We start from the raw sequence: 27,043 nt of genomic DNA on the forward strand, positions 1-27,043 counted from the left end.
TTTTCTCTTTCTGTTTTATATTCAGTATATATTGGTGTGGCGGCCATGTACAGGTGCACAGTTTGTACATGCCTAAGGCCGCCCCTGCAGTACTGTCTCTTTCAAACGTACTAACCTCCAATTCATGTCCTTCCTTTTCTTTCTCCAAGTAACCGATCACCACACAATCAGCTCTGTAATAGACGTTAAGCCATCTGTAAGCTTAGAACGTCGATTCTTCAAAACTTTTAAGGAACATTGAAATATCTTCGTAGTACATGTTTAATTATTCTATCCTTCACGCCAGTCCCAGTGAAACATACAGTGCAAGGCATGATTATTGCATGAACAATCCGTGAGCAGAGCGCCAGATCCTTGCTAGCGTAGCAACACAGTGTCCTTTAATTATTAACAATATAGATTATTTAAATGAAGTTAAAGTTTTATTTGTATAATATAATAAACATATTTTGCTGCATTTCATCTTAAACATGATATCATCATCATATGTAAATACACTCTTTATAAAGTGGCTCAGGTTGTGCAATATTATAACTGTTGTGCAGGTTTACAGTGAGGTGATTGTACTTAAAGTACAAGCAATTCTACAAGGAGCACTTGATTGAGTGCGTTTAGAGCTCTTGGGATGAAACTCCTTCTGAACCACAAGGTCCATACAGGAAAGGTTTGAAGTGTTTGGCATGTGAGAAACAGTTCAAATAGGAAGCATGGCTGAGGCAGCGTTTGCTTGATGCTATATACCGATAATTCTCTTTCCGATCAGCTGCACCGAATGGTGCAGTGTGAGTAATATGGAAAAAGATGATCCGCTGTGGCAACCCCTAATGGGACCAGCTGAAAGAACAAGAAGAAGGTGCAGTGAGAGTAACAACGCTAAAGCAGCTATGGTATTTAGAATAGTTAGACCATTCTGTGGACCATTATATTGTTACTGGTTAATTACAATCAGATGCAGATAAACTAATAAACAATATGCGGTTAATTTCAGTGTATTTATAAAGCCGCGTCAGGAAAAGAAAGGATAACCACACAGGTTTGACGCAGTCTGCAAAACCGAGCGGAGAACTTGCGTACGACAGGGTATGAGGTACTGTGGAAATGTGCGTGGCTTTATGCCAAGTGTAGGTTTTATACATCGCAATTTGAACGTGGAAACGTTCTTACGCAACATTTCTGTGCGTATGCACCGTTTATATATGAGGCCCCTGGTCTTTTTGAATATATTTATACTTATTACAGTATTTTTATAAGATTAGGTGTTGAATATGTTAAGGTATACATCAAAACATCATTATGTAGAATCAAAAGATTGCTCTTCGACACTATGATGTGACCTTTTTCTCCTGTTCTTAGGAATGCAGGTGTTTAACATCAAAAAATAGTAGAGCTAAATGAGAAAGTAGAAATAATTCCAATGATTTTTGGAAAATCAAATCAATATTGACGAATGCAGAATGCACTTCATATTATTATTATTTTTTTTTTTTATTTATAAAATCCTAACAGAATTCATTGTCATGTTCATGAAACTGGATTGAGACAACTTTTGCTTTTTGAGATTGCGCATTATCATGCTGAAAGTAGCAATTAGGTGATGGGTAAATTGTGGCCATGTAGGGACATACATGGTCAGCAACAATACTTAAATAGGCTGTGGCATTCAAGTGATGATTGATTGGTATTAACAGGCCAAACTATGCCAAGAAAACATTTACCACACCATTATAGCACCACAACCACAAGGCAAGTTAGATGTATGGATTGTCACACACATGCGAATAGGTGGGAACTGAATGGACCGAAAGAAGGTAATTCCACGCCAGGCCTAAAGGGTTGCAGGGTGTGCTGAAGTTTCCTCTGCTTTCTTTTTAAACCAAAGATGGGAAAACCTACCTGATTCCTATTCAAAGATGTCACTTCCAGTTCCAGTGCACAGAAAGATGTCACTTCTGGTTCCAGCGCCCTCAAAGATGTCACATCCGCTTCCAGTTTGCCACCCTTGATGACATCACTTCTGGAAGGTGCTCTATAAAGACACCCTTTACTCCTGAGTAGTGAGTTCACTCTGACAACTCAAACTGTGCACATCTGTGCTTATTTAAAAACCATAGCAGCCAGGTATAATATATGGGCGGCTGCCCCAAACTTTTCTGTGTGTCTGAGGTTGACTTATTTTACAGGATTCATACTGTTGGCATCAAATTTTGACCCTTCCATCTATGCGTCTCAGCAGAAATTGACATTCATCAGACCAAGCTACATTCTTTCCATCTGTCCATTTCTGATGAGCTTGTGATCACTGCACTCTCAGCTTTCTGTTCTTCCCTGACAATAGTGGCACCTGAAGTGGTCATCTGCTGTTGTACCCCATCCACCTCAAGGTTTGATTTGTTGTGCATCCTGAGATGCTTTTCTGCTCACCACAGTTCTACAGAGTGGTGATCTGAGTCACCATAGCCTTTCCGTCAGTTCAAACCCGCCTGGCCATTCTCCTCAGACCTCTCTGATCAACAAGGTGTTCATCTGCACAACTGCTCGCTACATGTTTTTTGTTTTTCGTACCGTTTTGAGTAAAATGTAGAGACTTTTCTATGTGAAAATCCCTAGAGATCAGCAGTTTCAGAAATATTCAAACCAACCCGTCTGACACCAGTCATGCCACAGTCAAACTTACAATTTTTTCCCTAATTCTGGTGTTTGATTTATACATTGAACAGATAACGTCATGAATAAGCAGGTGTACAGGTGTTCCTAATATTTTATTCGGTGAGTGTATGTGCTCGGTGTCTTTTTGTTTCAATAATACTGTAATAGAAATTAAGTGTTTTAGGATGGTACTAAAGCCTAAGATCTGGAGAGGAACAGGTAGAACATGTATGGGTGTTTGCAACCAGTAGCATAAAGTAGTCAGGAAACAGAAGAACACTTGAAAGCAGAAATGGGGTATGTAGGTCAGTGTTAAGATTGTGATAGAAATAACAGAAGTTAGCAAGCAAGAAATGAAAAGCCAAAAAGAGTAGGCAGAGGCACAATCAATAAATAGGCACAGGTTAGTATACTGAAGTGGTAAAAAACATCATTTGTCAAAGCCCAAAGAACAAAATAATAATGAGGTCAAAACAAATTATCAAGAGGTCCTAATACTGATGTTCTCTAGGTTGTGCCTTTCAGCTTCCACTGACACTAATAAGAAAAGCATGAGAGATTTAAGAAAGAGATTCCTTACACTGGTTACCTGTGTCATTCAGGATTGACTTTAAAATTCTGCTTATGGTTTATAAAGCCTTAAATAATCTCGCTCCATCTTATATATCGGAATGTCTGACACCTTATATTCCAAATCGTAACCTTAGATCCTCAAATGAGTGTCTCCTTACAATTCCAAAAGCTAAACTTAAAAGAAGTGGTGAGGTGGCCTTCTGCTGTTATGCACCTAAAATCTGGAATAGCCTGCCAATAGGAATTCGCCAGGCAAATACAGTAGAGCACTTTAAAAACTACTAAAAACACATTACTTTAACATGGCTTTCTCCTAATTTCACTTTAACTTAATACTAATACTCTGTATGTTCAATTCATCATAATAACTATTCATGGTGGCTCTAAAATTCGTACTGACCTCTGCTCTCTCTTCTGTTTCTTTTTCCGTTTTTTTGTGGTGGCGGCCTGCGCCACCACCTCCTACTCAAAGCATCATGATGCTCCAACATTGATGGACTGAAAGCCAGAAGTCCACGTGACCATCATCATCAAATCCTTCCGTGAGAACCCTAAATCCAAAGAGGACTGTTTCATTTATGTTAGGTAGATTGCCCAGAAGGGACTTGGCGGTCTCGTGGTCTGGAATCCCTGCAGATTGTATTTTTTTTCTCCAGCCGTCTGGAGTTTTTTTTTGTTTTTTCTGTCCACCCTGGCCATCGGACCTTACTTATTCTATGTTAATTAATGTCGACTTATGTTTATTTTTTATTGTGTCTTCTATTTTTCTATTCTTCATTTTGTAAAGCACTTTGAGCTACATTTTTTGTATGAAAATGTGCTATAGAAATAAATGTTGTTGTTGTTAAACAGATGTCAAAAAGTTTCATAGTTGGCTCAATAGGACACGGTATGTCATGTGACCTGAGATGGGCATAATGGTTGCAAACGGCATTGTTGCAGTCATTTAGTCATGATCCTGGCAAAGATTTTAGCTAAAAGAATAGAGACAGTGCTCCCCTCTATACAAATTCAAGATCAAATCAGATTTATTAAAGATAATGCTTAATATTCAATCTTTGTCATATATTCTCATAAAGAATCTTAACTTCCCGAGGTCTTACGGAGGTGGCTAGTTGCCCAAGGTCTCCATGACTGTGTCTGGCTCTTGTCTGACTCATTTTCTATGATCTGGCAGTGATTCTACAGTTAGCTGTTGGACAGACATTGTTATTTGTAAGTTATGTTAATTAGTTTCCACTTTGATTTTGATGTACTTGAACTAATCTATATCCTAATATGCGAGAGTCCTGTATTTAGTTAGTGGTGTAATCTATTCTTATTGTGTGCCTTGAGAGTTGTCACAGAGCTCTGTGTCTGTTCTTGAGTTGTGCTGCGCAAGAACAAGGTAGTTTGTACTGTTGTATTGTATTTCTGAGGTGGCAATGAGAGACTGGCCATCTGTGTCTGTGAAGAGAATTACTTATGTTCTGTTTTGTGCATTATATTTACCCCATTTTCTGACACCCATTGCAAGCCCACCCTACCCAGAAGGGGGTCTCTCTCTAAATTATATTTCCCAATTATTTTTTGTCTTAAGGAGTCAATGCTGGAGGGGCTGTCAAAAGAAGAAGAAATTGTTGTTGTTATTGTCATTGGATGCAGAAAAAAGCATTTGATAGAACAGAATGGGGATATCTATTTACTGTTTTATGAAAATTTGGCTTTATTCCCAATATATCCACATATGTTAAATGAATCATAAGTGTCCATTATTACCAGTGCTTTTTTGGTTGCTATTAGACCATAGGAGAAGAAAACTTCAGAATGAAACAATGGACGGGCAGAGGGTCAATATGTCAAGAAAAAGAGAAGAAAGTGATCATCAAAGTCCAAAACATAAAAGTAGAAAATGAAGGTAAAGGAGACAAAGAAATGGTTTTATTACTATCGTCTTCTTGGAAGAACCTTATAGCGTTCTCCACATTAACAAAGATAAAAGGCAAAGTCAAAATGGTAAAGTAATCCAAAGCTAAAATATAAGAAACTGTGCACCACCATCTTATATGGGTGGAATGTAATGGCATAATGTGACTTCCTTGCGTCACGTGAATGACAGCAGACATATTAATGGGATCACTCATAACAACACAACACGAAATGGTGGTACCAGGGCCAGAAAAAGACATTGTGATGGTTGTACCAAAATAATGTTTATAATAATCAGAAAATGAAAACAGACACAACAAATCATGCAAATTACACTTTTCAAACTATCCATCCATCCATCATCCAACCCACTATATCCTAACTACAGGGTCACGGGGGTCTGCTGGAGTCAATCCCAGCCAACACAGGACGCAAGGCAGGGAACAAACCCCAGGCAGGGCGCAGGACCACCACAACTTTTCAAACTAAATGGACACAAAATATTGTGAAAAATCCACAAGAACAACAAATAAGGTTTGGGGTAGCCACCATGTATCCTTGAAGATATGAAAAGAATTTGAAGAAAATAGTGTCTTTTCAGACTGAGCTCAATACAGAACTGAATAACATGATACAAAATGGCATTTATAAAGGGTTTGGGAGGAAGTGGAGAGTTGGAAGCAGAGTTGGAAACGGAAGTGAGTTCAGGAGAGCCAGGAATGGAAGTGAGGATGAAAGAGAGAAAGTGTTATCTGACAGTGCCAGCCCTCGGTCTGAGGGATGATCACACTTATTTGAGTCCATAAACTGTTGTCTATGACAATATATATCTCATAAACTACACCTATTAATGTGAGCCCCTAAACTTAGTAAAGTCATCTCCAAAAGGTGTACAGTGCATCTGGAAAGTATTCACAGTGCATCACTTTTTCCACATTTTGTTATGTTACAGCCTTATTCCAAAATGGATTAAATTCATTTTTTTCCTCAGAATTCTACACACAACATCCCATAATGGCATGGAAAAGTTTACTTGAGATTTTTGCAAATTTATTAAAAATTAAAAAACTGAGAAATCACATGTACATAAGTACTCACAGCCTTTGCTCAATACTTTTTCGATGCACCTTTGGCAGCAATTCCAGCCTCAAGTCTTTTTGAATATGATGCCACAAGCTTGGCACACCTATCCTTGGCCAGTTTAGCCCATTCCTCTTTGCATCACCTCTTAAGCTCCATCAGGTTGGATGGGAAGCGTCGGTGCACAGCCATTTTAAGATCTCTCCAGAGATGTTCAATCGGATTCAAGTCTGGGCTCTGGCTGGGCCACTCAAGGACATTCACAGAGTTGTACTGAAGCCACTCCTTTGATATGGCTGTGTGCTTAGGGTCGTTGTCCTACTGAAAGATGAACCGTCGCCCCAGTCTGAGGTCAAGAGCGCTCTGAAGCAGGTTTTCATCCAGGATGTCTCTGTACATTGCTGCAGTCATCTTTCCCTTTATCTTGACTACTCTCCTAGTTCCTGCCGCTGAAAAACATCCCCACAGCATGATGCTGCCACCACCATGCTTCACTGTAGGGATGGTATTGGCCTGGTGATGAGCGGTGCCTGGTTTCCTCCAAACGTGACGCCTGGCATTCACACCAAAGAGTTCAATCTTTGTCTCATCAGACCAGAGAATTTTGTTTCTCATGGTCTGAGAGTCCTTCAGGTGCCTTTTGGCAAACTCCAGGTGGGCTGCCATGTGCCTTTTACTAAATAGTGGCTTCCGTCTGGCCACTCTACCATACAGGCCTAATTGGTGGATTGCTGCAGAGATGGTTGTCCTTCTGGAAGGTTCTCCTCTCTCCACAGAGGACCTCTGGAGCTCTGACAGAGTGGCTATCCGGTTCTTGGTCACTTCCCTGACTAAGGCCCTTCTCCCCCGATTGCTCAGTTTAGATGGCCGGCCAGCTTTAGGAAGAGTCCTGCTGGTTTCAAACTTCTTTCACTTATGGATGATGGAGGCCACTGTGCTCATTGGGACCTTCAAAGCAGCAGAAATTTTTCTGTAACCTTCCCCAGATTTGTGCCTCGAGACAATCCTGTCTCGGAGGTCTACAGACAATTCCTATGACTTCATGCTTGGTTTGTGCTCTGACATTAACTGTCAACTGCGGGACCTTCTATAGACAGGTGTGTGCCTTTCCAAATCATGTCACATCAGCTGAATTTACCACAGGTGGACTCCAGTTAAGCTGCAGAAACATCTCAAGGATGATCAGGGGAAACAGGATGGACCTGAGCTTAATTTTGAGCTTCATGGCAAAGGCTCTGAATACTTATGTACATGTGATTTCTCAATTTTTTTATTTTTAATAAATTTGCAAAAACCTCACGTAAACTTTTTTCACGTTGTCATTATGGGGTGTTGTGTGTAGAATTCTGAGGAAAAAAATGAATTTAATCCATTTTGGAAAAAGGTTGTAACATAACAAAATGTGGAAAAAGTGATGCGCTGTGAATACTTTCCTGATGCACTGTATTTTGTTCACCAAGATAAAACCAATCCTCCAGCAAAAGAGGAAGAAAATTGGTCAGAACCGATGACCCTGATTAGCACATTGAATAGAACAAAATAACAAGGTTAGCACTTTTCTTAAAAGTGAGGAATCCTCAGCTGGGTGAACAGCCTGCCCATTCACATCATGATTAACACTGTGCAAGGGAAATAATTCACCAACAGACGCATCTTCAGCTAGAGATGCTTGAATTACCTGATCAGCCTCTGACAACTCAGGCACGGAGACCTCAATATAACTGTCATTCTTCTGTTCTGTTCTGCTCCCTAATAATTTTGTTAATAATAGACTCATCAATTATATTTGTTGTTTATATTTAGATAGCATAGACAGTTTAGGGCTTTCTCATTGAAAGTACAGTATGTATAGATAGAGAGTTGAACACTATTCTACTTACACCAATCTTTATTTAGCAAAATTAAAATATACAAATGTTTGAATTACAGGGTCGATAAACAGTTTTTGAAGTGCTGTTGGTCCCCTGTAGGTAAAGCACTTTATATTTATAAATATGATGCTTAAATATATGTGATTCTCAAAATGGCAATTACTTCTCAGTCAGCAGTAAGCTTATATTGTATACTTATAAACATACAACAAAATATGTGAAAACATGTACACACAAGCCATGAAATGCTAGAAAAATCAGGTAATAAATCAATCACAAAGCATGCTGCTGGTCAGTGTATTAGTGTAGTGCTGGCAAATTTGACAGAGAGAATGGAATCAGAAGATGGATGGCGCGGACAGATCAGAATTAAGCAGGGGTCGTAACTGTGAACATCTAATCCATACTGTATAATTAAACTCATAATCTCTTTGTTTGCCAAAAATAACTGAAATAATTTTTATGAAATTTTGCTTGTATTTGTTGTCCAACTTAAAATAGCACTAGCCATCCCCGCGGCTTTGCCTGTGTATTAGTGAAACAGGACAGTGAGGAGTGCCCCGCCCAGCTCTCTACTCCTGACATCACTCTTCCCCCTCCCCTCGGTGCTCAGCCTCTATCTTGGATTAGAGCGAATATATCACTCCTGCAAGCGAACTATGATTCTAATCGCAATAAAAGAAGTCACAAAATCAACTGGAATGTTCAAACTAATTATAGAAAAAAAAAGATCTAAATTCGTTAAGTAGTTCTCTCGTTCGCTAACTAAGAGGAGTTAAGGTTATGACCCATGCCAGATGTGTGAGTGAGGAGGGCCCGGCCCCCTCCCCACAGCCCGATGAGTCTTTCTCGGATTCACGCTAATAAATCAATACCGCAAGCGAACTATGATACTCTATGATAATAGAGTCGCAAAATCAATGGAATGTTCAAGCAAATTATTGAGTAAAACCTGATCTAAATCCGGTAAGTAGTTCTCGCGTGAAAAGCAGACAGACATACAAACAGGTCTAAAAAACCATAAGAAATTTCGTGCTTGGACCACGAAATATTTTAAACTGTTTCTTAGCGAGCACCTATAGGCCAAGAGTAACCTAATGTAATTCAGTATAGAAACTACTAAAACTACTAAAAACTGTACTTTTGCCAGCTTAAATGCATTATCAGTTTTTCAATTATTCAGCAAGCCATCTGGTTTATTAATGTGGGATTAAACATGTATTTGTAAAGCCACAGTAAACCAGCAAGGAGTTACTGCAAATATGTAATCTAATCACACAGAAATACCACAAATACTCAGCTTATGAGAACAGAGAGGTTGATAGAGAGGTAGTGTAGATGACATGTGGGACACTTACACTTCAGCCAGCAATGACAAAACATTTAAAAAGCTCACCTTAACCCATGTACAAATATGCCTGGGCAACACCAGTTACTTCAACTAGTAGAAAATTAACAAATACCAGCACAAATAGCCTGAATCACAGTCAAAGAGAAGAGTGGCAAGTCAAAAGCTAAAACGTGTGAGCCATAATTCATAGGCAGAGGGAAGAAAACATTGTTATATCCAGTACTTCAGAAAGTAACAAGAAGAAAGACTCTAAAAGTTTTTAAATTAGTGAATCTCAATTTTCCTTGACCTGGAAATTTAAGACACTGACCTTTATGCCGTCACTGTACTGACGTCACTTAACGCACCTTCCTGGTTGTCAAGACTGCCAACAGCATGGCCGCCTTCGACAAAACGTGCCCATAAGGAAAACAAAATAGTGCTGCAGGATCATAAATCATATTTAACACTGGTAAAAACACATGGGAACAAAAAATTAATATTACCTATAAATATTACCTGCAGTGAACACACTTGACTTGAGCATTCCTAGTTTTCATCCTCTTTCTCTGTACGTTTAGCGTCCGTTTGCTCAGAGGTTGATGCACTTGCTGATTCCTGAGCTGCTCTTCTTTTCTCCACCCTAGCGGCCCGCTGCTTCTCTTCTTTCATCAGCATCTTTTCATGTTAAAACTGATTAAGTCATTGTTTGTGTTGCAATTACTTTCTTTAATTTTTCACTTAAGCTGGCACTTAAGCCTTCAATCTGTCTCAAGCATGATTTAAGATATGAAGAGGTAGGGGAAGTGATGATGACCTTGCGTTAAGTGATGTCAGTACAGTGACGGCATAAAGGTCAGTGTCTTAAATTTCCAGGTCAACGAAAATTGAGATTCACTAATTTAAAAACTTTTAGAGTCTTTCTTTTTGTTACTTTCTGAGGTACTGGATATAAAATCCTGGACAGACAAACGAACAGCCACAGTAGTGTATTATATATAAAGATAGTTAAAAAAATACAGTTGAAGAGGTGTAATAACAATACTGCAGGTGTAGTCACGATTTTTATATTCGTTTTTAGAAGACCCTATCTAAACTTATTGTAGCTTTTTGTTTTATGTATTTGTTAGAGAGGCATAGGAAATTCACTGAATCTTGTTTTAACACATGGAGAATACAAAGACTTCATGGATATGGCAACTTTTGCTGATGTAGGGGGAAACACAGCAAGCCCCAATGCTAACCGCCTACCACATGGCCCCTCCCTCAGCTTAACCATGTGGGGCAAAGTGGCCCATCCTGTGAGGGCTGTCCTTCTCCAGGAGGGGCGGTCAGCATTGTCTGGTTCATGGTTCCACTCTGAAACACAGAAACAGGAATATGACAGGGAGACGCTACACCGATGCCGCCTTCTGGCATCCAACAACTATATATATGGGCAATCTCTCCATCCATGTCCTGTGTCCCAGTTGATGGCACTCATAGTATGTCCGACCCCTTCCTGACACCCACGACCCGTGAGATTGGAAGCAGGACAGGAACTCCTTATCTTCCCCGCTCCCAGCCGAGGACAACTCGTCTCTCTGCCGCACGCAAGCACACGGGCTCACATGCTGCAATCTTTGGGGTCCCAGTCTTTTTCTTGCAGGTCTCCTTCCTTCTCTGGGGTGCGATCAGTCAGGGTCTCTCTGTGGCACAAAGAGTGACTCCACCCTGTCTGCACCCCTATAGATATGCATGGAGATTCTGCTGATATGGTGGGGGGCTAGGGAGTTCAGTCTTTTCTCCTCCACTGGCGAGCAGTCAGCCATCACACCCTGCATCAACTGTTGGAAACAATACTACTCAACATCCCTTATGGTTGTCCTGAGTCAATTTGGATTGGATTCCGTATTCCTGTATGGTACCGGTTTCAGTCACCTGTACAGCCACATTTAGGTAGGTGGGGAGTCCAGCTTTCCACTAATAGTCCTGCACCATCTTCAGGGGCACCTTGGTCATCCTCTCCAAGCCCATGATTGACTTCTTTGGGGTATCAATGACCTATGAAATGTCCCGTACAGGCTGAAGCACCTTCTCCAACTCCCATCCTGTTAAAATACCATTTTGTACTTTGTTCTCCATACTCTGTTCATCCCCATCCACCTGCCGTGAGCCATGGAGCCTGTGTTTCTCTCTGGGTTTCCTATGGGCTTAGGATGGTTGTATGCCTGCCCCGCCTCCACCAATTTAAAGGTGGGATTCTGGCACACACCTTCCAACCCCTTACCGCTGAAGTTTTTCTCCATCTGGTAAAGATAGACACTATGGCCCTGTAGCCATGTCACAAACTGCCCACTACAAATCTTATTCTTGAGTTGGTAATGTGCACCTTGCAGTGAGGATTGAGAGAGATCAAGAGATTTTCTTGTCTTTTAGTCTTTGAAAAATCTGTTGTGGTTTAAGCAGTCTGCAGTTGATGGTGATTTGCAGTGAACTATAACTTCCTTGATGCTGATTTACTCCCACATCCCCTAGAAATTATATGTAAGATTAATGCTATATTCTTGTTTGCATATTATCCCTGTATGAGTATTATTATTGGGGGAGGGGTAACACAAAAATACCCAGAATTATTAAAAAAAACCCTTTATTATAAAACTTACTGTAATTCTCTTCTAGTCACCTTCAAAATTCTCTTCTTGAGATGTAATACACTTGTACCTCTGCTTCAGCCATTGCTGGAAACATTTCCTGTGAAACATCTTTTGTTACCATGTCTAGGCCTTCATGTATTCTTTCCTGTATTTTTTCCATGGCAGCAAATCTTCTATTTAATCTCAGTTTTAATTTTGGGAACAAAAAAAAAGTCACAGGAAGCAAGATCTAGAGAATACAGAAGGTTTGAAGCAACAGTCATATTGTTTTTGGTCAAAAACTCTGATTAACAATACAGTGTGTGCAGGATATTGTTATGATGCAAAATTTAATTTTACTTTTCTGAACGTTTTGTCCTGATGTTTTCCCGTGGGCACCTTGGCAGTACAATATACAGTCTATTAATAATGTCCACAGGGATGTCAATATCAAATGTCAAAGAACATCACAGCTTCTTGAAAATCTGCCGTGGTGGCTTGGAGAAAAAAATTCACCCAAGTCACCTGCACAATTGTAGTGTAAAGTTCAGAAATAAACACAATGCTGTTAGTGGGCTGATTAACCAGATTGTCGGCATACGATACTAATGGCGTATTTGTTAACTACACCTTACCCCTGTGCTACTGACTGAGTATGGAAAATTTTGGGGCCCCCAATGATGCTTAATTACATTAGACGGGCTTAAAAATATTATGCTATCACTAGGGGGTTCACCCCTGCTTGCTTCGCTCGCCAACCCCATGGCCTACGCTACGCGCCAGTCACTTCATGTCTCTGCTGCTCATGTTGTGAAGATGGGGGCTGAATGCACCCCCAGGAGACGCAGTTGCTCCTCCGAAACCCCCTCTTAAACTGTGATACAATGGGAAACAAATACAGTCTTTTTTACCTTCTCTTTGCTCGATTAGCTGCTGCTGCCGTGCTGTGTGATCTGTATCTCGTTCAGTGCTTTGAACATTTAAAAGCCTCTACAGCAGCTGTTCTACTCTTTGTCTTTTATTTCCGGCCCCGGGTGTGGTTTAATCTCTTGGCACAAAGTCTCATCTTGGGGGATGTGAGTTCTTGATATTTTTTAGTTAATAATTTAAAAACGGAATAAGAATCTGAAAATCTAACAACATTACATTAAAGTTTGATAAATTCTGAAAAGAATGATACCAAACATATATATGTAGGATTTAAAATAAGCCTGATTTTAACCGTGACAAAAAATGTGACATAAAAACATCACATAAAATCGTTACACTGTTTAAGATTTTATATATAGAGAGAATAGATTGAATCAAAAATATAGCATGAAAATAAAAAAGTAAAATTCACAGAGGTGCTTACCTGCCATTTTAGGTGGCATTGCATTTAATAACTGAAAAACCACAAAATGCTTATTTCAGTTCAATTGTCTGAATTGAGTAGGACAGGCAAATTACAAAAATGTTTAAAGACAGTCTTTTTTATTTTGTTTTTTCCTTTGAAATTCTAATTATTCTTTGTATTCTCTGCATTAATTTTGCATTAAATGTTATGTTATTGTGTTTGATTGACTAGAAAGCCTTTGTACTGTACTCATTTTCAAAAAATAAAATCATATATATACACTCGCCGGCCACTGGAATGCAAACTTCTTATGAAAAGACTAAAAAGCTTATGGAACTGAATGGACACCTAAAATAGTGATGTACAATATATGGACAAACAATTCAATAATATGTCATAATTTGAAATTCTACTTTTGTTTCAAAAAGAAAATTTCTCAGGCTTATTTTAAGAGCTGGCGAAAGAGTCTGGGCTGGTTTACTCGAAGGTTACCGGTTCGAATCCTGACAGTGATGGAAGAGTTACTACTCTGCTGGGCCCTTGAACAAGGCCACCAGCCTGCAATTGCTCTAAGGGTGTTGTACAAATAGCTGACCCCGAAAAACTCTCTGGAGAGTAAGATGAGGTGTGTGAAAAATGACAGATTCATAATACAAGAAATTGTATAAGGCAAATAAAGAATTAAAAATCAATAGACATTTAATGGCACATCCAGATGATCTTATATGTCTGCTTTTTTTTTTGCTTTTTTTTTCATTTTTATTACTATATAATTTAATATTGTTTATTTGTATCAGTATGCTGCTGCTGGATTATGTGAATTTCCCCTTGGGATTAATAAAGTATCTATCTATCTATCTATCTATCTATCTATCTATCTATCTATCTATCTATCTATCTATATCTATTATCTATTACTTCTATCTATCTATCTATCTATCTATCTATCTGATCCATTGTACATACACATACATATGTTAGGGAAATTATATTTTTCCAAGATATTTTTATTTTCTTTTTCATTTCAAGTAATGTATCAGAATAGACTAAACAGAAGTATTTTTACAACAAAAGTATTATTTTTTCACAGATTTGTTTCTGCTAATTGAATGCAGTTAGTAGTAGATTTTTTTTTCTGTCTGGAATTAAATGCTTTCATCAGTACTGAAACTGCTTCATTCACTAAGGTATGTGTTTGCAATGTTTTGATTCCATTATCCTCATGCGATTCTAGTAAACCTTATGCACAGGGGTGAAGTCATGTGTAGTAAATGGGACATTACCAATCAAAAATTGAAAGTTGGCCCCATGCTGAGATAACAGAACTTTGCTCCTGGTTTTGCAAATGCTACTCCGGGTGGTTAAAGTGTTTCAATTTACTTGTAGAAATAAACATAGAGCAGCTAGACAGTGGCCAGTGGTGAACTGGCTGCTTAATGATGGCAGGGTGTCAATCACTCTGCTGGACTGCAAAAAATGTTTAATCCTGTTTCACCTCCTTGAAAAAGACTTTTGACATTTTATAGATGTTGCTGCAACTCTGAAAAGCACTGTGAAGTGATACAATGTGGAATGTTCTTTAAACGTTTTGCTGTTATTTATGCAGAGTTGAAACACACCGAAGACTTAACCGTTGTTACCCTGTAATCACCACAAAGCTTTATGGTCAGCATTTACTCACCAGGCCCTTATCTGAAGTGCAAGAGTGGCTAACGCTGCTGTCTAACAGTTCTTGAGCCAAATTGTCAGCCTGATGCTAATTGTGTGGGGTCTTCACGTTCAGTTTTCTCCAAGTACTGCAGCTTTCCTCACATATCACATGCCAATTGATAATTGCAGTCTGAACGTAGAGTGAGTGGACGGGGGTCTTTAAGTGGGTATGATCTAAGTGAACTGACGTCTCAGTGAGAGTTGGTCTCTGTGTTTGGCCAAGCTGTTCCCAATATCCTGCTCATAATATAAGAGTGAATGAATAAACGAGGAACCTTCCTCTATGCTTTATTCTGTGATGTTCTTTAATTACATAATTTGGGGCTATCACAACTCTGCGCACTTTAATGCATTGTTATTATTTCTTCTATTTTTGTTTTTTCTGCTTAAAACAGTTTAGGTTCTCAGAGTTATGGATATTCCACATTGTGCTGGATATTACATATTGCTTGATATATTGTACTGTGTTGTATTGCATAAATAAGTGAAAAATAATTTGTAAGTTGTGAAGATATAAATAAGAAACTTCACATTCATAAAGGTTTGGGGCTGAGGTCCGAGTGATCGATCTAGACTGATACAGTGATTCTTAATCATCACAAGGACAACAGGATTGTGAGATGTCCGGATTTATACACATAACAGACAGGAAATGACGTGCATAAGGAATGATGGGGAAAAAAAATTTGACAGAGATGACATGGAAATGAGGAGCCTGGAAGTGAAGTCATAAGATCGGTCGGAAGGAAGGTAGTTGTTGTTATGAAACATGGAAGAAGGCTCATCGGTGCATCTTCAAAGCGATGCATTTATTCACTTGGTTTTCTGCTAAAAAAAAGAGAGAGGCATTAGTGCTCTGTTCCAAACCTGCCTTCTTTAAGTTATCGCGCTTCATTGAGCCCGTTGGTTGCTCCCTAATCATGCGTGTGTGATACAGTTAAAGTAGGAACAAAAAATGCTTATGAGCAATCTGTGTGTTACCCTGGAGTCATTTGGTGAGACAGCTGATGGCTAGTGTACTCGACCCAGGTTCATGGAGACGTGAGAGCGCCCTGAATACTGTAAATATTTAGTGACTGTTATGAAGAGGGAATTTGTCTGTTTTTATAACAGTCAGATCACGTAGCCTTTCCAAATTCAAACTTTTATATTAGATGAGGACAGAACCTCTTGTAGCCATGAATGCTGGACAGATGTATTATCTAGAAGTTGCTTGGTCAAAGAAGAGGAACACTTCTTTACTGGCATTATAGATCTTATTAAAAAAGGTAAAAAGGCTGCTAGAATGGCCGGTCTGCAGTTCTGACTTGTCCCCGACTGAGAATGTGTGGCGCATTATGAAGAGTTAAATACGTCAATGAAGGCTCTGTACATTTGCACAGTTGCAGACCTGCATAATGGAATTTGGGGAGGCATTCTACTCGCTAAATTGAACCAACTAAATTTGTGTTTTTAAAAGAACATGGTGGTGTTATGCAGTGGTAAACACTTGACTGTCCTAATGTTTTTGAAGTGTGTTACAGTCATCAGATTTGACATGAGTGTATGTTTCCAATATAGTACCGGGTGAGAAGATTTAGAAATCACTTCTTTTTGTTTTATTAGCATTTTCCATGTTGTCTCAACTTTTTATGGAATTGGGGTTGTTTGATCACTGATGCTCTTGGGAAATGATGCAGCTCTCCATGACACTATAACTGAACTGAGAAGGTTTAAAACAGGGATTGATATTTAAAATCTGTAAACCCCTAATAATTTCCAACCTATTTGTTCATTTATGTATTTTCCCACCAAGACATGCATGTTAGGTTAATTGGCATTTCCAAAACGGGCCTATGTTTGTGTGAGTGTGAGGCAGGCAGTGCAGTGTGGTGGTTAAGACCCTGTGGCTGTGGGTTCAAATCCCAGTACTGACACTGTGTGACCCTAAGCAAGTCACTTGACCTACCTGTGCTTCAAATGGAAAAAACAAAAGAAATACAATATAATTTATTTTTGTATAGCCCAAAATCACACATGGAGTGCCGCAATTGGCTTTAACAGGCCCTGCCTCTTGACAGCCTTGACTTTCTAAGAAGACAAGGAAAAACTCCCAAAAAAACCCCAGTAGGGAAAAAATGGAAGAAACCTCGGGAAAGGCAGTTCAAAGAGAGACCCCTTTCCAGGTAGGCTGGGCGTGCAGTGGGTGTCAAAAAGAAGGGGGTCAATACAATACAATACACAGAAATGTCACCAATTGTATCCTAAATGTTGTAAGTCACGTTGGATAAAGGCGCCAGCCAAATAAGTAAATGGAAAATGATATGCGGCGCATCCATGGTGGCTCCTGCTTCTAGTCTGATGCTGCTGGTATTGGCCCCGGCACCCTCTGACCCGCTGAATTGGATTAGGCAGGTGTGAGACTGTTATATGATATTATGTTCATTCATTAAAAATAATTTGAAAATGATCACAATTTGTCTTTGTTAATTGGAATAGTCAATTAAAACATTTTAAACTATTTCAATAATGCTAATAACAACTTCTATTTTCTACATTACTGAGACTGTACTTTGTGCAGATAAGCTCACCCTCTTCTTTAGCTTTACTCACTCCTGGTGTTCCTTTATGATAATCTGATTGCAGTGTAAGATTCTGAGGGATGTCTAACGGGTGGACTGACAGTCAGGCTACTACTGACATGCTTTATTATTCATTCAACGTCACTTTTAATGTCTGATTTACTAATTGGAAATGAATTGTATTTTAAATTAATCACTCATCTCCTTGATTTTATTAAGGTCTGCACACTGTGAAAGGCTTGTTGCTGTAAGGACAAAAAGGTTTAACCGTGCATTCGAGGAAGAACAACTCCAGCCATTGGTGCCAAAATAATTTGCTCTGTAACCTCCGGGATCTGCACCTGGCTGGTACACTCCTTCACATTTTAAGCATTTTTTCAGATTGGTGATTTACTGGTTTCTTGTAACAGCTGAGATTTTTCATTTTCTTTGGAATTAACTATATTTTTGTATTATTTTTGCAACAGTGCTTTAATTTCCTTGCATAGCCTGGCACCCTTTTAAAAGGATTACATACAAAGAATGCTTTTTTTAAGACTAAATACTTTCTTATCATTTTGTAACACTCAAGCATATGCCTTTACCAAACCCACGATTGTTTCACATGACACATTTAATGTGTTTTTTTCCAAAACTGTTTGCTGTGTGTGTGAGTGTGTGTGTGTGTGTGTGTGCGCACGTGTGTGTGTTCTCTGATGAACGGTGTCCTTTCCACAATTGCTTTTGGCCTCAACCTCAGTACTTCTGAGATTTCACAATTTCCCATGACCCTAAATGAAAGAAATATTTTTTCAAAAATTGACTTTAACTTTCCAATAATTAAGAATTTTAGATGCTTCAATACTTGTGATTGTATTTGCCTGACCAGCAAGATCTTTGGACATTTATTTAGCTTACACTAACATGGTAAAATTTGTATTGCTATCTGTCTTTACTTAGTTGCTTTTAAGTCAATAAATGTCTCTCAAACATATTCTGTATGATTTGTATTCTTATAAGAATATTTAAAATAGTCCCTTACTGCAGGCTGCCTAATCTAAACGAATGGAGCCAGGTCTAATTATTGCCATTTTCACTATGTCACACATCTCCCCAGAGGCGCCTTTAAAGCAAAGGTGAAGTGAATAGAACTGAGGGTAATTGTCATTTTTCTATTTTACTTGTTGAAGGAATAAAAAGAATTAACTTCCTATAATTTGAAACAGAAGTAAAACAGTGTTTTGCTATTGTAAGGTTCAGGAATTAAAAGGTGAAAAGGTTTTTTTAATTATTACAGCATTATGTATTTTACAATGTCAGTGCTTCACCATTAAACAAGTGACTTAAAAGCTGAATTGAGAAGAGTAGAGCAAAAACTTCAGAATTCTAAAAATCTTAATAATGAGATCAATAATCAAAGTTTAAAATATACCATACAATTAAAATCTGATTCAAATCCACATCGATAACCACATCGATATCATTTTATTGGAAGGAATAGAAGATATATATTGGAAGATATGTTAGCGAAGTAATACAACATGTATAATGCATCCAGTATGTGGAAAATGTGTCCTGCCGCCCATTAATTATCCAACCAGCTAGATACACATTTTAGAACATTGCAGTTTTTCCAGTTTTTCTACAAATTTAATCAGTTGAAATGCAATGAATGATCTAGACTGGCGAACAGTTAAGCAGAAAACTGCCAGATGTTTAAACTAAAAATCAGAAAATTTTACAATATTCCAAATGGGCCTTCTTCAGGGAACAACTAATAGGTTACAGATGTTCAGCTGAAATTAAAGTAAATGGAGCCTTGCAAGTGGAAGCAAACAGTTTGCACAGGTGTCCTAACTTCTGTTCATTACTTAAAACCCCTCTGTGTGTCTTAAACCAGAGTCGGAACAGACTGTGTTACTACACCCTCTGAAGTCCTAGCACTTGGACAATATAACAGTGATAATGGCAAGCACAACAGCTTCAAGCACAACTTAACAGTGTAGATCAAAAAAAGCAAATCTCAGTTTCTACTGTGAAGAGTAGACTGTGCTGCAGGCTTGACGGGGTGAATGGCAGGAAGAAAGCCATTCCTTAATGGACAAAATAGGGCTTTGAAATACCAGCCGTAGACTTCTGCGGACTGGAAGAAATTCAGATGGACTGATGAATCAAAATTTCAAATCTTTGCTTCATCATACAGGGTGTTTGTATACCGTCAAGTTGCTGGACGTATCATCTCCTCAGTGTGTGACACCAACTGTCAAACATGGAGGAGGAAGTGTCATGGTCTGGGGTTCATTTGTTGGAGGTAGAGCTGGTGACTCAAAAAGGGTTACAACAATTTGGCTGTTATATCAGCAGAAGGTGCAGGCTACTTTGATGAATCAAAAATTTGAATAACGTTTTCTACACTTAATGATTCCTTGATTTACTTTTTATTTGCCATTCTTTATTTGTTCTATGCCTTGATTTCATGAAACTTTATGCATGACTTCCAGACAAGAAGGGGCAGGTCCAGGGGGAAGGAAAAGGAAGTGATGTCAGCAGTAGAATGGCAGTTAATCTTCTGTTCTGCAGAGGGAGAAAGTGAGTCGGCATTAGACAACAATGCTAACCCCTGGCTCGGCTGGAAATTACCATCACCACAATCCTTAAGCTGCTTTCCGTGCACACGCATGTGACAATTTGAATTCTAAATATTCAGGTTTAAACTTTTAAATCTGATACCAACAATGGCCAAACCTCTGCTCTGAAATTCACAAAAAATTGAAAGAAAGGAAAACTTTTGTGAATTTTAAGTTTAATGAAAAGCTCAGGTTGTTAAAAATTTTCAATTGCAGTAATTGTTAGGATTGAGCGCACTCAAAACACAAAAGTGTGGTGTGAGGCAGGAGTGTTGTTAGCATTAGCACTTATTAAGGGCTTAGCCCCCCGTCTGATATTACTGCTAGTCTAAATGGGAGGGCCCACCTTTGGAATTTTGGGCATGTGAAAAGCGTTTGGAGGGGTTTTGGCAGTGGAGTTGTGCATGAGTTGTCCACAATAAAGAAATCCTAAACCAAATTTCCAGTAACCCAAGAAAGAAGCAAAATTCTAAAGCCAGAAAAAGATACTGTAATACACACAAAACAATGCACTTCTCCAAATACTCACAATTAACCATTATGAACCACTGAAGGACCAACTCCCCAGCCTCATATTTGGTATATACAGTAGGATGGTATATATATTTAGTGTATATGGTAGGATGAGGGCGGTCCTTCAGCAGGGACATTACGGTGGCCCTGCCTCTTGAGGGTTCATGCTGAAAACACAAGGTTCATAATTATACATTGATTCGATAATAAATAAACAGAAAGGTATTGACAGCATTTACATTATTATAATTAACACATAAAAACAATGCTTTAGAATATACACAAAAGAGGAAAATAAACATCAGCAAGGGAACACACCTTGACTGTAAAATAAAAATAATCACAATTGCTAAACTATAATTTCAATCAAGAACCAATTTGATCAAATGCCTTTATGACATTACCACGATGTCTGTTAATGGCAGGTAATAACTTTTTTTGTTTAAAAAGAAAAAGTTGTCTTTCTTTCAATTTTGAACTCAGAACTGTCAGTTTATAATTTAGAAGAATGAGAATCAAAACCATTCAGGCTGTGTGATGGAAGGTGTCAGGTTTTTATTTTTTCTACCCAAATCTTTAACAAACACAAACAATGAATAAAAATCCTGCATATACAGGAGGACTGAATGACTGTTTTACTGATGATTGATAATGATTTAATTATTTTTTTTAATTATTATATGTAATACCTACACAAAAAGTAAACATAAAATCCACCCATCTATTTTCAGGTTGTGGGGGAGCTGGAGCACATCCTAGCAGCATCAGGTTCAAGGCAGAAACAAACCCTGGACAGAATGCCAGTCCATCACAACGTGAATACATTTAAACAGTTTGTAAATACATTTGCTTTTAAAGTGGGCTAAAATGTGAAAATGAAACTTTAGTGGGATTACATCTTGCACATATGTTGGTAAGCATGATATGATATTCAGTACTAACACTGCAAATGTAAAGAAAGGTGTGTGCTGCCCACCTCTGATAGTCTTATTAAAGAGTTTTCCATCTGGGGCATAGAAAAGGTTTGCTTGGAGTTTCTTTTATTTTGTTAGTTCAGATTACCTGCTTTCTTTGTTCCTTAGTCTTTTGATTTATTTTCTTCTTAATTTATGGGTAATTAGGTTATTTTTCTTTTTTATATGAGTTTATTTGCTTTTGTGTTTTGTTCCTGTTTTACTGTTTGCTTATTTTAATAAAGATAATTATATCAAGAAATTTGGTTTCTCTCAATTGAGGTCAAAGAGTTTCAGCCAGCCCAACCTGTTTAGGGGTTGTAGATGTGAAAATAGATAAAGGTTATATCCAAGCTAATAAAAAAAATGAAAATAAAAGACAGTTAGGGAGGTGATATAGACTTCATTCGGCGCAGCTTTGACACGTATAGCCTTTTCGTTTAGTGACAACTGATCCGTGGAAAAGCTACTTTTCTCATTGGTTATCATCACAGTACTGATCTCCTAGAGCTGCACAAATGTTTTTATAAGAATGAAGTGTAGCGAGAACTGAGCTTGATTTATTCCAAGATAACTAAAAAAACAATCCCAAGAACATTCGATCACGGCCTACTTTGCACACATGCATGAAGATTTAAAGGACGTCATAAGAGACAGGTAGCTGCTTTCTTTACAGGATACTCAGCAGCTCCTATGCTGTACTGATGTTGGATTGTAGACTGGTAGCATTGGAACTTTTCACACCATCTTTGTAGGTCACTTAATCCAGACCAGGGTTGTGGTTGGGGGGATCTGGAGCCTATACCCAGCTGGCATAGTGCAAGGCAGGAACAATCCCTGGACAGGGTGCCAGTCCATCCGAGGGCACACACACACACACACCAGGGTCAATTTAAGGTCACCAATTTACCAAACTTGCATGTCTTTGGATGATGAGAAGGAAACCCATGCACACACAGAGGACTTGGGAAGCGAACCCTCATCTCCTTACTGCGAGGCAGCAGCACTAGCCCTGCACCACCATGGCACACAGTATTAGAAATGATTTAAATGGCTCCAAAAGCAAAAAAATTGGAACACAGCCAAAATGTCATTCTATGTACCACCTTTAGGTGCTCTTGTCACCTTAGCAACAAGCCCCATTTTTTGTTGAGTTTCCATTTAAAACGTTTCCGTTGTTGTATCCTGTGTACTTGTCCGAATGATTTTTTGTTTCTTTTTGCCAGCTACTGGAATGTTGCTGTGGAAATTGACATTATTATTGTTTTATGCTTAATTCCAGAGCACTTTAGGCATATGGAAAAATATTACAACTTGAACTGGGTTTGGTTAAAAAGCAATTCATCACAATGCCAGCTATGTGCCTTCCTGCTGCCTCAGCCCTCTTGGTCCGTGTTTAGAATCACAGCAGACTGAGCTCCATACTGGTACAATCAGATGCAAGGAACCTTCTGCAGTCATTATAATGCTTTTTTTTTTTTTAATGAATTGACCGTACATAGTCCGGGCATTGGATACCTGTTACTCAATTTGTCCAGACAGCCAACTTTAACAACAACAACAACATTTATTTATATAACACATTTTCATACAAACAGTAGCTCAAAGTGCTTTACATAATAAAGAATAGAAAAATAAAAGACACAATAAGAAAACAAAATAAGTCAATATAAAAAATAAAATCTGCAGGGGTTCCAGGCCACGGGACGGCCCAGTCCCCTCTGGGCATTCTACCTAACATAAATGAAACAGTCCTCTTTGTAGTTAGGGTTCTCACGGAGTCACTTGATGTTGATGGTCATACAGACTTCTGGCTTTTAATCCATCCATCATTGTTGGAACATCACGGTGCTTTGAGTGGAAGGATACCGGAAAAGGAAACAGAAGAGAGAGTAGGGGTTAGTACAGATTTTAGAGCCACCATGAATAGTTATTATAATGAGTTGGATATACAGAATATCAGGATTTTAATTACAGTGAAGTCATGAGAACAACAACAACAACATTTACTTATATAGCACATTTTCATACAAACAGTAGCTCAAAGTGCTTTACATAATAAAGAATAGAAAAATAAAAGACACAATAAGAAAATAAAATAAGTCAACATTAATTAACATAGAATAAGAGTAAGGTCCAATGGCCAGGGGGGACAGAAAAAACAAAAACAAAACTCCAGACGGCTGGAGAAAAAAATAAAATCTGTAGGGATTCCAGACCATGAGACCGCCCAGTCCCCTCTGGACATTCTACCTAACATAAATGAAACAGTCCTCTTTGGATTTAGGATTCTCACGGAAGGAGAGTGCTGGTGTTCTCAAACTTCTTCCGTTTCACAATTATTGAGGCCACTGTCCTCCCGAGGACAATCACAGCTTTAGAAATGGTTTCATCTCCTTGCCCTTTTCTACTCCTCACACCAATTTAATGATGGAGGTCTACAAAGAGTTCCTTGGACTTTATGGCTTGGCGTGACTTGTAGGATCATAAATACATAGGTGTGTGCCTTTCTAAACAATGTGCAATCAATTCAGTCTGCCACAAGTGGACTGAGATCAAGCTCTTAAGGAGAAAAAAAGCAAACAGGATGCACTTGAGCACAATTTGGACTGCCACATCAAAGGGTTTGATTTTTGCTAAATATCCAAACATTTTTGAAAACCTGTTTTCACTTTGTCATTATGGATTTTTTTTTAATATATATTTTCATTTTGTTGAATTTATTGAATGTTTTAAAATCAGATAACACCCCATGCACATAACTCGAGTTTTACATAAAGAAAAAAAAAACAGAAAAAGGCTCAAAACAAATCAACTCCCACCCCTGAGAAAGAGAGCTAGGCCAGCAGTATAAAACTGTGTGCAAGTAAAGGCAAAGGAATAGGTAAAATAATAAACGAATAGAGATAAATGGAGTAAAAGAAGGGAGAGAATCTGCTTCCTCAATTTAAACGCTTATTCTAAAATATTATTGATCAGATCCTGCAAGCTTTTGAAAAAGTTCTGCACAGCTCCTCTAAGTGCAAATTTGATTTTTTCCAGTTTTAAATAATATAAAACTTCAGTTACCCAATGACTTAAAAGAGGAGAGTTAGGATTCTTCCAGTTGAGCAAAATAGGTCTGCATGCCAAACGTGTAGTGAAGGCAATCACAGTTTGTTTGTCCTTCTCTGCTTTAAGCCCATCTGGAAGAACACAAAACACAGCTGTTAGTGGATTATTGAGTACGGATTGATGGGTAAAAATGGTGAATGCATCCATTTAAAATGAAATCTACAACACTGTAAAGTGTGCAGAAAGTGAAGGGGTCTCCTCAATGCTTTCTGAATCCACTGTGGTGAATACACGCTAACAAAGCCCACTTGTACTTGCAGTTAGGTAGATAGTTAAATAACGTAAATACTGCTAAAGTCTGCTAAAATGTTTTGCTTTCATTTGTGGTCATGTTGGTGTCTCCATCCATCCATCCATTTTGGAGTCCAGGTTGCAGGGGCTCATGTCTATATTATAATCATGTGAACATTTTTAGTAAAAGCTGACGCTGCCAAGTAATTATTTCCTGCAGATTGGCCCTTGGTGCCTTTGATTGGATGTGTTAAGTGCTAAAACAAATTCCTTTTCTTCATTATAGACTTACAGTACTAATCTTGTTAAATGCTCTTAATAGTACTTTTATGTAAAACAAGACTCTTCAAGAAGTGAAAACTTCAGAATCTGTTTGAAAAACAATAACATCTTTGCACAAAAAATGGTAATTGGTGGTTTTATCCATTTTATTTTTTAGTCAGAAGAGGAAAGAAACCAAACAAATTAAATTATTCTAACACAGGCAAATAATCGACTGGGATAACTTTGTGGGCAAAACCAGAAACTGCTGTCAAAGAAACAAAAATGGAATACTAGAAGCCCTCACCAATTTATCTGCTTTTATTTATCTAGAATGAAAGTTTTCCCTTAAAGTGCAGACAGTTTCTATAACAATTCTTTCTAAAATAATTGGTGTGTAATAAGCCAGTAATTAAAGAATACACTAAAAATACAATGCAATGGGAAGACAAAAAACGATACAGCATATGGAAACAATAAATAAAATCTGGAAAAATGAACCAGAAATATCAAAAATTTAAATTAGGTGGCAAACAATTCTGACAACAGCAAGCTATCAAAATAATAAAATGTTCTCTGTGATATTTTAATGTACATCACTGCATCACTAACATTTAGAATTTAATATTTTAGACTAATAAATGTTCACAGGATTTTGAAAGAGAACCTTATTCAGTATGCAGTAGTGAGTGTCTGCATCTGATTTCTGCATTTTCCACTCATTTTCTTTACATTTAATTAACAAAGCTTATCAATAGATTGAACCAGTTACATAAGCATGGATACAAAAAAGTTGTCTGGTTTCTTCAGACACCTTGTACTGGAACTGCTTTCCATGCATATCAAGAAATCCATTCATCCAAGACAGACAGGCCAGGAAGCTGATAAAAGACTAAAACTGTTTTAATCAGGGCCTCAAACACAGGTGGGAGACTTGACACTGACATTCCTTAAAAGTACAAAAATAAAAAAAAAATGTATTTTCACAAAGCTAAGTAAGACAAGTTCACCATGAAACATTTACGATATGTTAATGAAATGCAGCTCAATGGGAGAACAAGTGATGCTGCTTTTCAGAAGATTTTTAACTTGGAATGATTTTATAGCATCCGATTTAAATAAAGGTGCTGATGTGGGTAGCTCTGCAGCCTCAAAACTCTCGTTCCTGGCCTGGTGACTCTATGAGTGGTGTTTGCCTATTTGTGACCCTAAGTACCTGGGTTTTCATATTCCAAACAAACTGATTACTCATTAGATTAATCCTGTATCTGTGAGCGTGCCCTGATTTTGGTATTTTCAAGGTTAGTCTCTTCGGGCAAGACATGATTTTAGTAGCCAGAACACATGTCCGGGGCTAGGGTGTTTTATTTCAGCCAAGGTTCTTTCCCTGGTTGCGATGCAATTCCATGTTTCATGTCCTTCATGTTCACTTTTGTGTCATTTATTCACGTTTGTATAACTTTTGTTAATTATCTGCTTTGCTTTCTATGCCTGTGTTTTATGCCATGTGTCTTGTGGATAATGCCCACATGTATATCAACGTGGGGGGCTGCCCTCAGTGTTATAAAGGTGAGGGGTTCCCACATTTCCTGGCAGCTCATCTTGAATGTGTTGGGACACAGTGAGTCTTTCTTGAGATTTTACTGTGTCATAAGCTTATTTATATTCTGCTCTGTTTTTTGACCTTGCCTTTCATTAAGTAAAATAAAAAATTATTTATAAAGCACCTATCACA

This window comes from Polypterus senegalus, chromosome 5 (genome assembly GCF_016835505.1).
Source record: "Polypterus senegalus isolate Bchr_013 chromosome 5, ASM1683550v1, whole genome shotgun sequence".
Classification (NCBI taxonomy): Eukaryota; Metazoa; Chordata; class Cladistia; order Polypteriformes; family Polypteridae; genus Polypterus; species Polypterus senegalus.